The sequence below is a fragment of the Ornithodoros turicata genome, unplaced genomic scaffold (assembly GCF_037126465.1).
Source record: "Ornithodoros turicata isolate Travis unplaced genomic scaffold, ASM3712646v1 Chromosome21, whole genome shotgun sequence".
In the NCBI taxonomy this organism is placed as follows: Eukaryota; Metazoa; Arthropoda; class Arachnida; order Ixodida; family Argasidae; genus Ornithodoros; species Ornithodoros turicata.
The window spans coordinates 462,335-478,105 of NW_026999337.1; positions in this window are offsets into that span (position 1 = coordinate 462,335).

Consider the following 15,771-nt stretch of genomic DNA (forward strand, 5'->3'; position numbering starts at 1 on the left):
AATGCTGAAGTCCAAGCCACCAGCATAGAGAATCCAGCACAGTCTCACTCAGTGCAGAAGATAGAAACCAAGAAAGGAACGCACAGCACTCGTCCGAAGAATAAAGCACGAGACAAAAGAAGGGCTGAAAGGTGTAGAGGATGCGGAGGAAGCTGGCCCCACCCGAACGGCAAAACGACATGTCCGGCATGGGGGGCGACATGCCTCAAGTGTCACAAGAGAAACCATTTTGCGAGGTGGTGCCGAAGCACAGCAGAGGGCACAGCAACGATACAGTCTCTCACTACGTCGTCCAAACCTCAGTCCTCGCTCCGACAAGCAAGTTCGGAAGAGTCTGTGTTCCACGTACAGAGTGTCATAAACAACCTCCCAGTAATCACAGTAATCGTGAACAAAACGCCCGTGGACTTTTTCTTGGACACTGGGTCAGGAGTAAACGTCGTAGGAGAGCAGACTTGGAGCGAGCATTTCCAAGAAACGCTGGAAGAAACAAGAACACGATTGGTTCCGTATGGACTGAAGCAAGAAATCCCTGTCATGGGAACATTCACAGCGACATTCAAGACTCAAGGAAAATCTGTACGAGCACCAATATTCGTAGTAAAAGGGCCACAAGCATCATTGCTGAGTTACCAAACAGCCTCGGAGCTCAACCTCATCAGCATCGTACAGTCGGTGGGCCAGGAAACATCAGTAGATGCCAGAAGAGAGTTTCCGAAGTTGTTAGAAGGACTTGGAAAACTAAAGAATTTTCAAGTTAAGTTGGCAATATCAAGCAACGTCAAGCCGGTCGCACAACGACATCGCCGAATTCCTTTCAGAATGAGGAAAGCATTGGAGGCCGAGCTGACTCGCTTAGAAGACATGGACATCATTGAGCGCGTCACAGGGCCTACCCCTTGGGTCTCACCGGTTGTTGTGGTTCCCAAACCACACACAGAAGGAGCGATAAGAATGTGTATTGATATGCGAGAAGCTAACCGGGCTATCGCTCGAGAGAGGCACGTGATGCCCACGGTTGAAGACATTATCAATACACTGAATGGCGCAGCATATTTCTCCAAGTTGGACCTGAATGAAGGATATCATCAGCTAGAACTAGAGGAGTCGTCACGGAGAATAACTACTTTCTCTACCCACTGCGGTCTAAGAAGATACAAAAGGCTGTTGTTTGGAGTCAATGCGGCAGCTGAGATATTCCAGGACGCCATCAGCCAAGTTCTACCCGATGAAGACGGAATCATCAACATCAGTGATGATATTCTGGTATCCGGTCGATCTATAGAAGAGCATGATCGAAGATTGCGTTTGGTCCTAAAGAACCTTGAAGAAGCAGGGCTCACACTAAACTTGAAAAAATGTGTGTTGGGCTCTCGGAGTGTGAAATTCTTCGGCCATGTCTTTTCTGCCCAGGGAGTCACCATTGACCCAGGAAAAGTGAGAGCAGTGGCAGAAATGACTTCTCCAAGAAATGCAGCCGAAGTAAAGAGCTTGCTTGGGATGGTGAACTATTGTAGTCGGTTCATTCCCCGGTTAGCAGAAATTGTCGAGCCCCTGAGGAGACTCACACACACGGATGTTGAGTTCTCATGGAAGCAAGAGCAAGAAGATGCCCTCGAAAGGCTCCGAAAAGAGATGTCTCACGCTCCGACACTGGCGTACTTCGATGACAGAAAGAATACGTACGTCATCACAGACGCTGGACCAGAGGGAGTTGCTGGAATTCTAGTCCAGGAAACCAGGGACAAAAAGGATCACAGCATCTTGGCATACCACAGCAGACCGCTGACGCAAACGGAAAAGAGGTATCCGCAAATCGACAAAGAAATGCTGGCCATAGTGTCGATGGTCGAACGTTTTCGTGTCTATTTGGCGGGGGGAAGATTCACCGTCAAAACCGACCATCTACCTCTGGTGTCAATACTCAAGAATCCAAGCGCCAAGCTATCAGCAAGGCTAGAACGCCTTAGCCTCAGGCTGCAACATTACGTCTTTGACGTGGAACATGATTCACCGTCAAAACCGACCATCTACCTCTGGTGTCAATACTCAAGAATCCAAGCGCCAAGCTATCAGCAAGGCTAGAACGCCTTAGCCTCAGGCTGCAACATTACGTCTTTGACGTGGAACATATCCCAGGTAAAACGAACCCGGCGGATTATTTGTCCAGACATCCACCTTCAACGAAAGAAGGAAGTCCTACGAAAGAAGCCGTTGCCGCCGAAGAGTATGTGTCGTTCTTAGTAAGGTGTGCTACGCCGAAGGCTATGACGCTGCAAGACGTTCAAAAGGCTTACAAAGATGATGAACAAATGGACTTACTGATTGCAGCCCTCCGAAGACCTGACAAGAAGTTTTGCAGACATCTATGGAAGCACGTAAAGTTAAAGCCTTTCAACCAGATAAAAGAAGAACTAACAGTAACAGAGAGCAACTTGGTCTTGAGAGGACCACGCTTGGTAATTCCCGAAAAGGCGCAGATGGAGGTTGTGCAGTTAGCCCATCGGGGACACCAGGGTATGGTGAAGACCAAGCAGCTAATTAGAGAGAAGGTGTGGTTTCCTGGGATCGATAAGATGGTGGAAGCTGTGGTCAGAAACTGTGAGGCATGTCAACGGACAGTAGAGGAGAAGAAGAACCTGCCGTTAGTAATGACAGAGCTTCCCGACGGACCATGGCTATCACTCGCAGCAGACTTTGCTGGTCCACTACCTGGCAACAAGTACCTGCTTGTCGTCGTAGATGAATATTCACGGTTCCCCGTGGTTGCGACGTTATCATCTCTGAACGGAGGAACGGTGACCACCAAGTTGAACGACATGTTCACCGTACATGGCATCCCTGAAGTTGTAAAGACAGACAATGGTCCCCCGTTTTTCGGGAAAGAATTCGCCGACTTTATGAAGCACAATGGTATTCGTCACCATAGAGTAACACCTCTGTGGCCGCAAGCGAATGGGGAGGTAGAGCGATTCATAAAGAATCTGAAGAAGACCATAAAGGCAGCCTGTGTAGGGGGACATAACTGGAAGGACGAGATAGATGAGTATCTGTTGAACTACAGAGCCACCCCGCACTCTACCACAGGTGTCACTCCGGCAGAACTACTCTTCGGAAGAAAGATCAGAACCAAGCTTCCCCAAATGCAGCAGAAGCTTAGCTTCGAAGATATACAGGAGAGGGACAGTCGGAAGAAAAGACAAATGAAGGCATACTCTGACCACAGACGTCATGCCGCACACCATGGTCTACACAAGGGAGACAGTGTATTGTTGAAGAGGACAGCACCCTTGTCCCATGAGACACCATACGAGCCTCAGCCATACAAGGTCATCCGAATTCAAGGGACCGCAGTTACGGCTGTACGAGACCACCGAAAGATAGTCAGGAATGCATCTTTCTTCAAGCGCATTCCCTGTAGTGACCAGGACGCTGCAGATGACTGGGATAGTACTATGATCGAAGATACTTCGAAGGATCAAACACTGGAGTCATCTCAATCCGGGGCTATGACTGGAAACCTCGAATCAGCATCAACTGGACAAGGTTCCAAGGACCCAACCGCCGTTGAGGCCAGGGCACCGCTGGAAGAACCAAGGCGCTATCCAATACGCCTTAACCGAGGGCAGCCTCCACAGAAGTTCGGAGACACCTTACTCTACTGAATGAGGGACGCTGCCTAATGAACTAGGGGAGGGATGTAGTGTTGTTTATTTTATATCCTCGGAGAAGAGGATGATGTGTTTGGGTTTTGAGAAGACGACGACGTCGGGGACGGCGCGTGTAAAAGAACACTTTGGGTTATCTGGAATAAACGGTATGGAGCAAGGCGATCTTGGGGCCTTTGTTTAGTCGTGCCTTTGACACAACCGGGACGGAGACACTACAGGTGGCACCAGGCAGAGACCAAGGGGCGTTCGGCGGTGTGACAGTCCTAGTTGTGAAGCCGAGCGTGGCGTGTCCTCTTCGCCACGCGATGGAAACCACTTTCAGGACGGTATCGAATTTTCCTGAGGAGTGGGTGACGGGGAACGTTCGCACAGAAACGTAGGAAGTGTGGAGCCGTTTCCCGCTCACGGAGGACCTCCACCGGGAGTTTTCCAGCTTCAGCTAGGACTTGCCGTGTTTCAGCCATTCTTGGAACGCCAAGACAGCGACGAAGACTTCGGGCGAACAGGGCCCGAAGGGTATTTAACGATGTTGTAGAAACCGTATGCAAGACTGGAAGGCTGTAAAGCAGAGTCGCCCTATGTTCTCCATCACCAAAGCCGCGTGAACGGCTAAGAGGGAGCGTTGATCACAGCCTCAGTCGAAGCCAGAAAGATGTTGAATGGCAGGAAGCCATCGCTGCACTTTGGTTTCAAAGTGCTTAATGTGGCGAGCCCAGCGCAGGTGGGAGTCCAGGACCACACCAAGGAAGCGATGGGAACGCACAGGCGCGAGCTTCCGTGCACCAACCCAAAGAGGGAAATTACTCATAGCCTTGTGGGTGAAAGGGAGCTCGACGTACTTTTCGGGCGAAAGGTCCATTCCAAGCCGCGTAAGGTAGAGATGCACGTTGATTAAGGATTGTTGTAAACGGCGCTGAATGGCTGATCGTGACTTGCCTACCAAAGGGCAACGTCATCGGCATACACGGAGAATGCGACATTGCGTGGAACAATTGATTTTAGTTCTGCCATGACCACATTAAAAAGTGTAGGACTGCATGAGAATGCTTCCTTGGGGTACGCCTTGGTGAACATGGTGCTTGGGGCTTTGGCCGTGGGATGTGCGGACAGCGACAGTTCGGTCCGTAAGGAAATAGTGCGTCTGCTACTCTGGTCCGGGTGCCTTGTTTGCTCGCTTCCGCGCAACTCCTCAGTCCCCCTTTCCCTCAACCCCTGACGTAACCTAACGCGCCACATAATTGGCCGCCCTCTAGCACAACAAAATGGATGCGGAGGGCCCACGTGTAGGTTCGGGGCGCGGACAATTGCTCACCGGACAGCTGCTCACCGGACAATTGCTCACCAAAAACTGCTGAGGCCGGACAATTGCTCACCGCCTCTTTCACCACACTTATATTGCGATTTTATTTCGCGTTTCTGGCGCTTGACCTTTTTATGTTAGCTGAACTTCTTTTTTAGCTGTGTAAGTTGCTTCAAATAGATCTAGGAATCCACAAGTGAAGAGGGTGAAGCGAGAGGTCGTCCACTTGAAGGCACACCTGAATCATCTTTGTCAGGACCTGCGTCCATGGGGCGTTCCTAGATGATTATTTCCCAAGGGGGAGGGGCAGCAAAGTGCTTCCAGGGGGGCAAAGCGTGCAACCACGTCACCTCCTTCCCTGGAGATGGACGCTGCGGACTGTGCGGGTGTTCACAGGTTCATACTATGATGACTCTGAGAAAATAATCATGACCTATGAATAAAGAGTGCGCAATTTTACAAAGGACCTTGTCCCCCTCTCGGTACGCTCATGCCTGCGTCACCAAGATCTTCCAAGGCACGAGACGGGGAAGATTAAAATCACATCATCATTTAACCACTAAAATTAACGAATTTTCTATATCTGTCCAAGTCGGTTTAAAACCACGACATAAAACCGCGAAATAAAGTTACATATAAGTGCGGTGAAAGAGGCGCTGAGCAATTGTCCGGCTTCAGCGGTTCTGTGGTGAGCAATTGTCCAGTGAGCAATTCTCCGGTGAGCAACTGTCCGGTGAGCAACTGTCCTGGATCCTGTAGGTTCACGTGGGAAGGAAGCAATGAAGTTACCACAAGATCCCATTGCAAGCACAGCACTGCAAGGTGAGTGGAGAGGATTTTCTATGAGGATTATGTATGGTACAGTATGTGTGCAGATAAACTTAACCGGCATTTGCTCTCTTACCTTGTTGTCTACTTAACTGACGAACTTCCGACGGCGCACGCTGGCGTATTTATACGTGCGAAATCTACAGAGAAATCGCGGAAGCCATATCAGCTTAAGAAATAAACAGCGCGACGAAAACGCCGGCGAGCGTGCATCAGAATAGGGCAACATGGCGAACGCACAACCGCTCTGTTCAGGTACAAAAAGAGTTATCGGTGCAGAAATAGAAGTGATGTCACATGGATGCTCATCGGTAGTGCCCCTAGCGGTCTTGATCGGTGCAAAGCAGGTGAAGCATTGGGAAAAGAGAAGTAGCAGAAGCTCTTTGGCTGCACGTTGAACTCGTGTTTATAAGTCCCAAACCTCGCCATACCAGCACTGGACAGCTGTTTCGGCCTTCCTTTGCGATCGTCAGCAGTGCACAGGAGGGTGACGTATGAGCTAGTGGCATCGGAAGGTGGAACGTGATGTCCTCGCGTCAGGGTAAGAGGCTCACATCTGAAAAACCAGTGCAAAGCCGGTGAAGCATTGGGAATAGAGAAGTAGCAGAAGTTCTTTGGCTGCACGTTGAACTCGTGTTTATAAGTCCCAAACCTCGCCACACCAGCACTGGACAGCTGTTTCGGCCTTCCTGGGCGATCGTCAGCAGTGCACAGGAGGGTGACGTATGAGCTAGTGGCATCGGAAGGTGGAATGCGATGTCCTCGCGTCAGGGTAAGAGGCTCACATCTGAAAAACCAGTGCAAAGCCGGTGAAGCATTGGGAAAAGAGAAGTAGCAGAAGTTCTTTGGCTGCACGTTGAACTCGTGTTTATAAGTCCCAAACCTCGCCACACCAGCACTGGACAGCTGTTTCGGCCTTCCTGGGCGATCGTCAGCAGTGCACAGGAGGGTGAAGTATGAGCTAGTGGCATCGGAAGGTGGAACGTGATGTCCTCGCGTCAGGGTAAGAGGCTCACATCTGAAAGACCAGTGCAAAGCCGGTGAAGCATTGGGAAAAGAGAAGTAGATGAAGCTCTTTGGCTGCACGTTGAACTCGTGTTTATAAGTCCCAAACCTCGCCACACCAGCATTGAACAGCTGTTTCGGCCTTCCTGGGCGATCGTCAGCAGTGCACAGGAGTGTGACGTATGAGCTAGTGGCATCGGAAGGTGGAATGCGATGTCCGCGTCAGGGTAAGAGGCTCACATCTGAAAAACCAGTGCAAAGCCGGTGAAGCATTGGGAAAAGAGAAGTAGCAGAAGCTCTTTGGCTGCACGTTCAACTCGTGTTTATAAGTCCCAAATGTCGCCACACCAGCACTGGACAGCTGTTTTCGGCCTTCCTGGGCGATCGTCAGCAGTGCACAGGAGGGTGACGTATGACAGTGGCATCGGAAGGTGGAACGTGATGTCCTCGCGTCAGGGTAAGAGGCTCACATCTGAAAGACTTGTGCAAAGCCGGTGAAGCATTGGGAAAAGAGAAGTAGCAGAAGCTCTTTGGCTGCACGTTGAACTCGTGTTTATAAGTCCCAAACGTCGCCACACCAGCTCTGGACAGCTGTTTCGGCCTTCCTGGGCGATCGTCAGCAGTGCACAGGAGGGTGACGTATGAGCTAGTGGCATCGGAAGGTGGAATGCGATGTCCGCGTCAGGGTAAGAGGCTCACATCTGAAAGACCAGTGCAAAGCCGGTGAAGCATTGGGAAAAGAGAAGTAGCAGAAGCTCTTTGGCTGCACGTTGAACTCGTGTTTATAAGTCCCAAACGTCGCCACACCAGCTCTGGACAGCTGTTTCGGCCTTCCTGGGCGATCGTCAGCAGTGCACAGGAGGGTGACGTATGAGCTAGTGGCATCGGAAGGTGGAATGCGATGTCCGCGTCAGGGTAAGAGGCTCACATCTGAAAAACCAGTGCAAAGCCGGTGAAGCATTGGGAAAAGAGAAGTAGCGGAAGCTGTTTGGCTGCACGTTTAACTCGTGTTTATAAGTCCCAAACGTCGCCACACCAGCACTGGACAGCTGTTTCGGCCTTCCTGGGCGATCGTCAGCAGTGCACAGGAGGGTGACGTATGAGCTAGTGGCATCGGAAGGTGGAATACGATATCCTCGCGTCAGGGTAAGAGGTTCACAACTGAAAGACCAGTGCAAAGCCGGTGAAGCATTGGGAAAAGAGAAGTAGCAAAAGTTCTTCGGCTGCACGTTGAACTCGTCTTTATAAGTCCCAAACCTCGCCACACCAGCACTGGACACCTGTTTCGGCCTTCCTGGGCGATCGTCAGCAGTGCACAGGAGGGTGACGTATGAGCTAGTGGCATCGGAAGGTGGAACGTGATGTCCTCGCGTCAGGGTAAGAGGCTCACATCTGAAAAACCAGTGCAAAGCCGGTGAAGCATTGGGAAAAGAGAAGTAGCAGAAGTTCTTTGGCTGCACGTTGAACTCGTGTTTATAAGTCCCAAACCTCGCCACACCAGCACTGGACAGCTGTTTCGGCCTTCATGGGCGATCGTCAGAAGTGCACAGGAGGGTGACGTATGAACTAGTGGCATCGGAAGGTGGAATGCGATGTCCGCGTCAGGGTAAGAGGCTCACATCTGAAAAACCAGTGCAAAGCCGGTGAAGCATTGGTAAAAGAGAAGTAGCAGAAGCTCTTTGGCTGCACGTTGAACTCGTGTTTATAAGTCCCAAACGTCGCCACACCAGCACTGGACAGCTGTTTCGGCCTTCCTGGGCGATCGTCAGCAGTGCACAGGAGGGTGACGTATGAGCTAGTGGCATCGGAAGGTGGAATGCGATGTCCGCGTCAGGGTAAGAGGCTCACATCTGAAAAACCAGTGCAAAGCCGGTGAAGCATTGGGAAAAGAGAAGTAGCAGAAGCTCTTTGGCTGCACGTTGAACTCGTGTTTATAAGTCCCAAACGTCGCCACACCAGCACTGGACAGCTGTTTCGGCCTTCCTGGGCGATCGTCAGCAGTGCAAAGGAGGGTGACGTATGAGCTAGTGGCATCGGAAGGTGGAATGCGATGTCCGCGTCAGGGTAACAGGCTCACATCTGAAAGACCAGTGCAAAGCCGGTGAAGCATTGGGAAAAGAGAAGTAGCAGAAGCTGTTTGGCTGCACGTTGAACTCGTGTTTATAAGTCCCAAACGTCACCACACCAGCACTGGACAGCTGTTTCGGCCTTCCTGGGCGATCGTCAGAAGTGCACAGGAGGGTGACGTATGAGCTAGTGGCATCGGAAGGTGGAATGCGATGTCCGCGTCAGGGTAAGAGGCTCACATCTGAAAGACCAGTGCAAAGCCGGTGAAGCATTGGGAAAAGAGAAGTAGCAGAAGCTGTTTGGCTGCACGTTGAACTCGTGTTTATAAGTCCCAAACGTCGCCACACCAGCACTGGACAGCTGTTTCGGCCTTCCTGGGCGATCGTCAGCAGTGCACAGGAGGGTGACGTATGAGCTAGTGGCATCGGAAGGTGGAATGCGATATCCTCGCGTCAGGGTAAGAGGTTCACATCTGAAAGACCAGTGCAGAGCCGGTGAAGCATTGGGAAAAGAGAAGTAGCAGAAGCTCTTTGGCTGCACGTTGAACTCGTGTTTATAAGTCCCAAACCTCGCCACACCAGCACTGGACAGCAGTTTCGGCCTTCCTGGGCGATCGTCAGCAGTGCACAGGAGGGTGACGTATGAGCTGGTGACGTATGAGATAGTGGCATCGGAAGGTGGAACGTGATGTCCTCGCGTCAGGGTAAGAGGCTCACATCTGAAAGACCTGTGCAAAGCCGGTGAAGCATTGGGAAAAGAGAAGTAGCAGAAGCTCTTTGGCTGCACGTTGAACTCGTGTTTATAAGTCCCAAACGTCGCCACACCAGCATTGGAGAGCTGTTTCGGCCTTCCTGGACGATCGTCAGCAGTGCACAGGAGGGTGACGTATGAGCTAGTGGCATAGGAAGGTGGAATGCGATGTCCTCGCGTCAGGGTAAGAGGCTCACATCTGAAAGACCAGTGCAAAGCCGGTGAAGCATTGGGAAAAGAGAAGTAGCAGAAGCTCTTTGGCTGCACGTTGAACTCGTGTTTATAAGTCCCAAACGTCGCCACACCAGCACTGGACAGCTGTTTCGGCCTTCCTGGGCGATCGTCAGCAGTGCAGAGGAGGGTGACGTATGAGCTAGTGGCATCGGAAGGTGGAATGCGATGTCCGCATCAGGGTAAGAGGCTCACATCTGAAAGACCAGTGCAAAGCCAGTGAAGCATTGGGAAAAGAGAAGTAGCAGAAGCTCTTTGGCTGCACGTTGAACTCGTGTTTATAAGTCCCAAACGTCGCCACACCAGCACTGGACAGCTGTTTCGGCCTTCCTGGGCGATCGTCAGCAGTGCACAGGAGGGTGACGTATGAGCTAGTGGCATCGGAAGGTGGAATGCGATGTCCTCGCGTCAGGGTAAACGGCTCACATCTGAAAGACCAGTGCAAAGCCGGTGAAGCATTGGGAAAAGAGAAGTAGCAGAAGCTCTTTGGCTGCACGTTGAACTCGTGCTTATAAGTCCCAAACGTCACCACACCAGCACTGGACAGCTGTTTCGGCCTTCATGGGCGATCGTCAGAAGTGCACAGGAGGGTGACGTATGAGCTAGTGGCATCGGAAGGTGGAATGCGATGTCCGCGTCAGGGTAAACGGCTCACATCTGAAAGACCAGTGCAAAGCCGGTGAAGCATTGGGAAAAGAGAAGTAGCAGAAGCTCTTTGGCTGCACGTTGAACTCGTGTTTATAAGTCCCAAACCTCGCCACACCAGCACTGGACAGCTGTTTCGGCCTTCCTGGGCGATCGTCAGCAGTGCACAGGAGTGTGACGTATGAGCTAGTGGCATCGGAAGGTGGAATGCGATGTCCGCGTCAGGGTAAGAGGCTCACATCTGAAAAACCAGTGCAAAGCCGGTGAAGCATTGGGAAAAGAGAAGTAGCAGAAGCTCTTTGGCTGCACGTTGAACCCGTGTTTATAAGTCCCAAACGTCGCCACACCAGCACTGGACAGGTGTTTCGGCCTTCCTGGGCGATCGTCAGCAGTGCACAGGAGTGTGACGTATGAGCTAGTGGCATCGGAAGGTGGAATGCGATGTCCGCGTCAGGGTAAGAGGCTCACATCTGAAAAACCAGTGCAAAGCCGGTGAAGCATTGGGAAAAGAGAAGTAGCAGAAGCTCTTTGGCTGCACGTTGAACTCGTGTTTATAAGTCCCAAACGTCGCCACACCAGCACTGGACAGCTGTTTCGGCCTTCCTGGACGATCGTCAGCAGTGCACAGGAGGGTGACGTATGAGCTGGTGACGTATGAGCTAGTGGCATCGGAAGGTGGAATGCGATGTCCTCGCGCCAGGATAAGATGCTCACATCTGAAAGACCAGTGCAAAGCCGGTGAAGCATTGGGAAAAGAGAAGTAGCAGAAGGTCTTTGGCTGCACGTTCAACTCGTGTTTATAAGTCCCAAACCTCGCCACACCAGCACTTGACAGCTGTTTCGGCCTTCCTGGGCGATCGTCAGCAGTGCACAGGAGGGTGACGTATGAGCTAGTGGCATCGGAAGGTGGAATGCGATGTCCTCGCGTCAGGGTAAGAGGCTCACATCTGAAAGACCAGTGCAAAGCCGGTGAAGCATTGGGAAAAGAGAAGTAGCAGAAGCTCTTTGGCTGCACGTTGAACTCGTGTTTATAAGTCCCAAACGTCGCCACACCAGCACTGGACAGCTGTTTCGGCCTTCCTGGGCGATCGTCAGCAGTGCACAGGAGGGTGACGTATGAGCTAGTGGCATCGGAAGGTGGAACGGGATGTCCTCGCGTCAGGGTAAGAGGCTCACATCTGAAAGACCAGTGCAAAGCCGGTGAAGCATTGGGAAAAGAGAAGTAGCAGAAGCTCTTTGGCTGCAGGTTGAACTCGTGTTTATAAGTCCCAAACGTCGCCACACCAGCACTGGACAGCTCTTTCGGCCTTCCTGGGCGATCGTCAGCAGTGCACAGGAGGGTGACGTATGAGCTGGTGACGTATGAGCTAGTGGCATCGGAAGGTGGAATGCGATGTCCTCGCGTCAGGATAAGATGCTCACATCTGAAAGACCAGTGCAAAGCCGGCGAAGCATTGGGAAAAGAGAAGTAGCAGAAGGTCTTTGGCTGCACGTTCAACTCGTGTTTATAAGTCCCAAACCTCGCCACACCAGCACTTGACAGCTGTTTCGGCCTTCCTGGGCGATCGTCAGCAGTGCACAGGAGGGTGACGTATGAGCTAGTGGCATCGGAAGGTGGAATGCGATGTCCTCGCGTCAGGGTAAGAGGCTCACATCTGAAAGACCAGTGCAAAGCCGGTGAAGCATTTGGAAAAGAGAAGTAGCAGAAGCTCTTTGGCTGCACGTTGAACTCGTGTTTATAAGTCCCAAACGTCGCCACACCAGCATTGGACAGCTGTTTCGGCCTTCCTGGGCGATCGTCAGCAGTGCACAGGAGGGTGACGTATGAGCTAGTGGCATCAAAAAGTGGAATGCGATGTCCTCGCGTCAGGGTAAGAGGCTCACATCTGAAAGACCAGTGCAAAGCCGGTGAAGCATTGGGAAAAGAGAAGTAGCAGAAGCTCTTTGGCTGCACGTTGAACTCGTGTTTATAAGTCCCAAACGTCACCACACCAGCACTGGACAGCTGTTTCGGCCTTCCTGGGCGATCGTCAGCAGTGCACAGGAGGGTGACGTATGAGCTAGTGGCATCGGAAGGTGGAATGCGATGTCCTCGCGTCAGGGTAAGAGGCTCACATCTGAAAGACCAGTGCAAAGCCGGTGAAGCATTTGGAAAAGAGAAGTAGCAGAAGCTCTTTGGCTGCACGTTGAACTCGTGTTTATAAGTCCCAAACGTCGCCACACCAGCATTGGACAGCTGTTTCGGCCTTCCTGGGCGATCGTCAGCAGTGCACAGGAGGGTGACGTATGAGCTAGTGGCATCAAAAAGTGGAATGCGATGTCCTCGCGTCAGGGTAAGAGGCTCACATCTGAAAGACCAGTGCAAAGCCGGTGAAGCATTGGGAAAAGAGAAGTAGCAGAAGCTCTTTGGCTGCACGTTGAACTCGTGTTTATAAGTCCCAAACGTCACCACACCAGCACTGGACAGCTGTTTCGGCCTTCCTGGGCGATCGTCAGCAGTGCACAGGAGGGTGACGTATGAGCTAGTGGCATCGGAAGGTGGAATGCGATGTCCGCGTCAGGGTAAGAGGCTCACATCTGAAAGACCAGTGCAAAGCCGGTGAAGCATTGGGAAAAGAGAAGTAGCAGAAGCTCTTTGGCTGCACGTTGAACTCGTGTTTATAAGTCCCAAACGTCACCACACCAGCACTGGACAGCTGTTTCGGCCTTCATGGGCGATCGTCAGAAGTGCACAGGAGGGTGACGTATGAGCTAGTGGCATCGGAAGGTGGAATGCGATGTCCGCGTCTGGGTAAGAGGCTCACATCTGAAAGACCAGTGCAAAGCCGGTGAAGCATTGGGAAAAGAGAAGTAGCAGAAGCTCTTTGGCTGCACGTTGAACTCGTGTTTATAAGTCCCAAACGTCACCACACCAGCACTGGACAGCTGTTTCGGCCTTCATGGGCGATCGTCAGAAGTGCACAGGAGGGTGACGTATGAGCTAGTGGCATCGGAAGGTGGAATGCGATGTCCGCGTCTGGGTAAGAGGCTCACATCTGAAAGACCAGTGCAAAGCCGGTGAAGCATTGGGAAAAGAGAAGTAGCAGAAGCTCTTTGGCTGCACGTTGAACTCGTGTTTATAAGTCCCAAACGTCACCACACCAGCACTGGACAGCTGTTTCGGCCTTCATGGGCGATCGTCAGAAGTGCACAGGAGGGTGACGTATGAACTAGTGGCATCGGAAGGTGGAATGCGATGTCCTCGCGTCAGGATAAGAGGCTCACATCTGAAAGACCAGTGCAAAGCCGGTGAAGCATTGGGAAAAGAGAAGTAGCAGAAGGTTGTGGAAGACAAGACAGCTGAGAGGGATGACGATGTGTTTATTGTGTTGAAAGGAACTGGAATGAACGCGATGTCTGTCACGTGAGCGTAACAGACAGTGACTCATCATCTTCTTTGGTGATATCTTCAACAGCTTGCCACCCTCGACGATGCTTGGTCGGATGGCTGTTGATCTTCCGTGGACTCTAGTTTATACAGGTGTTGGACCGCCCTTCTAAGTATCGCTTGGTTAGCCGTTCTCAGCAGGCAGGCCCTAACCCTTCCATCCGAGCTTGGGAAGACTTTTTCTATGAGTCCCATTTTCCACTGTAACCTGGTACGGTTAGGATCTTCTATGAGAACAACGTCCCCTACCTTCACATCTGTTGCTCTTAGCCCTCTTGAGTGGTGTGCCGACCGCAACTCTCCAAGGTATTCCTTGTTCCATCTGTCCCATACCAAGTCAATATATTCTTGGCGACTCCTCCACGTTCTTCGCACGAAGTTCAAAGACTGGGTCGCATCCGATAACACTTCTGTCGAAGGAACAGAGTGCGCTGATGGGCGTGCAGTCAGACGCCTTCCAGTTAACATGGCCGCCGGAGTTAGAGGTATGGGCTCTGTATGTTCGTTATACACAAATGTTATAGGTCTGGAGTTTATTACGGCTTCCACTTCGGTAAGAAGAGTCTGCATCTCTACGAAGTCTATTACGCTTTTTGAGAGAGATATGTCCGCCACCAAGTTTTTGCAGGCATTCCAGTTCCTTTCAACACAATAAACACATCGCCATCCCTCTCAGCTGTCTTGTCTTCCACAAAATGGTGCCGTGACCAGGATTGCATCGAACGGATCGAACATTGACAAGGAAGATTGCAGCGAGAAACACTTGGAGCAAAGTCGACCGACATGGAAAAGCCCCAACTGTTAAAGAAGCGCAAAGTACTGCGAACACAGGTAACCGCATTGTTGAATGATATTGAGCGGCGAACGAGTAGTGAAGAACAAGATATAATGGACTTAGAAGAAAGGATGGAACGTCTTCAGAGTATTAACGCAATCCTTACAGAAGTTGATAGCCAGATCGAGCCGCTGCTTACTGAAAACGAATTTGAAGACGAGTATACGAGGCAGATGGATTACCAGAACAGAATAGGAACAGTAAGCTTCAAGGCGAAGGTATTCATAAGGGGGAGTAAGGTTCCGCCGTCGACATCTGTTCCGCCGTCAACATCTGCGACAAATACGGCAGAAATGAACGACAATCCCACAGGGACTAACGTGCAGCATCAGGAGACTTCTACGCAACAGGGTGTATCTAATCGGGCGCATGGGACAGTCCGGCTTCCAAAACTAGACTTGCTGAAATTCGATGGCAAAAGACACCAATGGCAAACGTTTTGGAGTCAGTTTCAGTCAACTATCCATGATAACCCAAACCTATCTCTCAGCGATAAGATGAATTATCTCATGGCTGCGTTGCAAGGAGAAGCAGCTAGTGCAGTAAAGGGTCTTCAGCTTACATCAGGCACGTATGAGACAGCTGAGAGGGATGACGATGTGTTTATTGTGTTGAAAGGAACTGGAATGAACGCGATGTCTGTCACGTGAGCGTAACAGACAGTGACTCATCATCTTCTTTGGTGATATCTTCAACAAAGGTCTTTGGCTGCACGTTGAACTCGTGTTTATAAGTCCCAAACGTCGCCACACCAGCACTGGACAGCTGTTTCGGCCTTCCTGGGCGATCGTCAGCAGTGCACAGGAGGGTGACGTATGAGCTAGTGGCATCGGAAGGTGGAATGCGATGTCCTCGCGTCAGGATAAGAGGCTCACATCTGAAAGACCAGTGCAAAGCCGGTGAAGCATTGGGAAAAGAGAAGTAGCAGAAGGTCTTTGGCTGCACGTTGAACTCGTGTTTATGAGCCCCAAACGTCGCCACACCAGCTCTGGACAGCTGTTTCGGCCTTCCT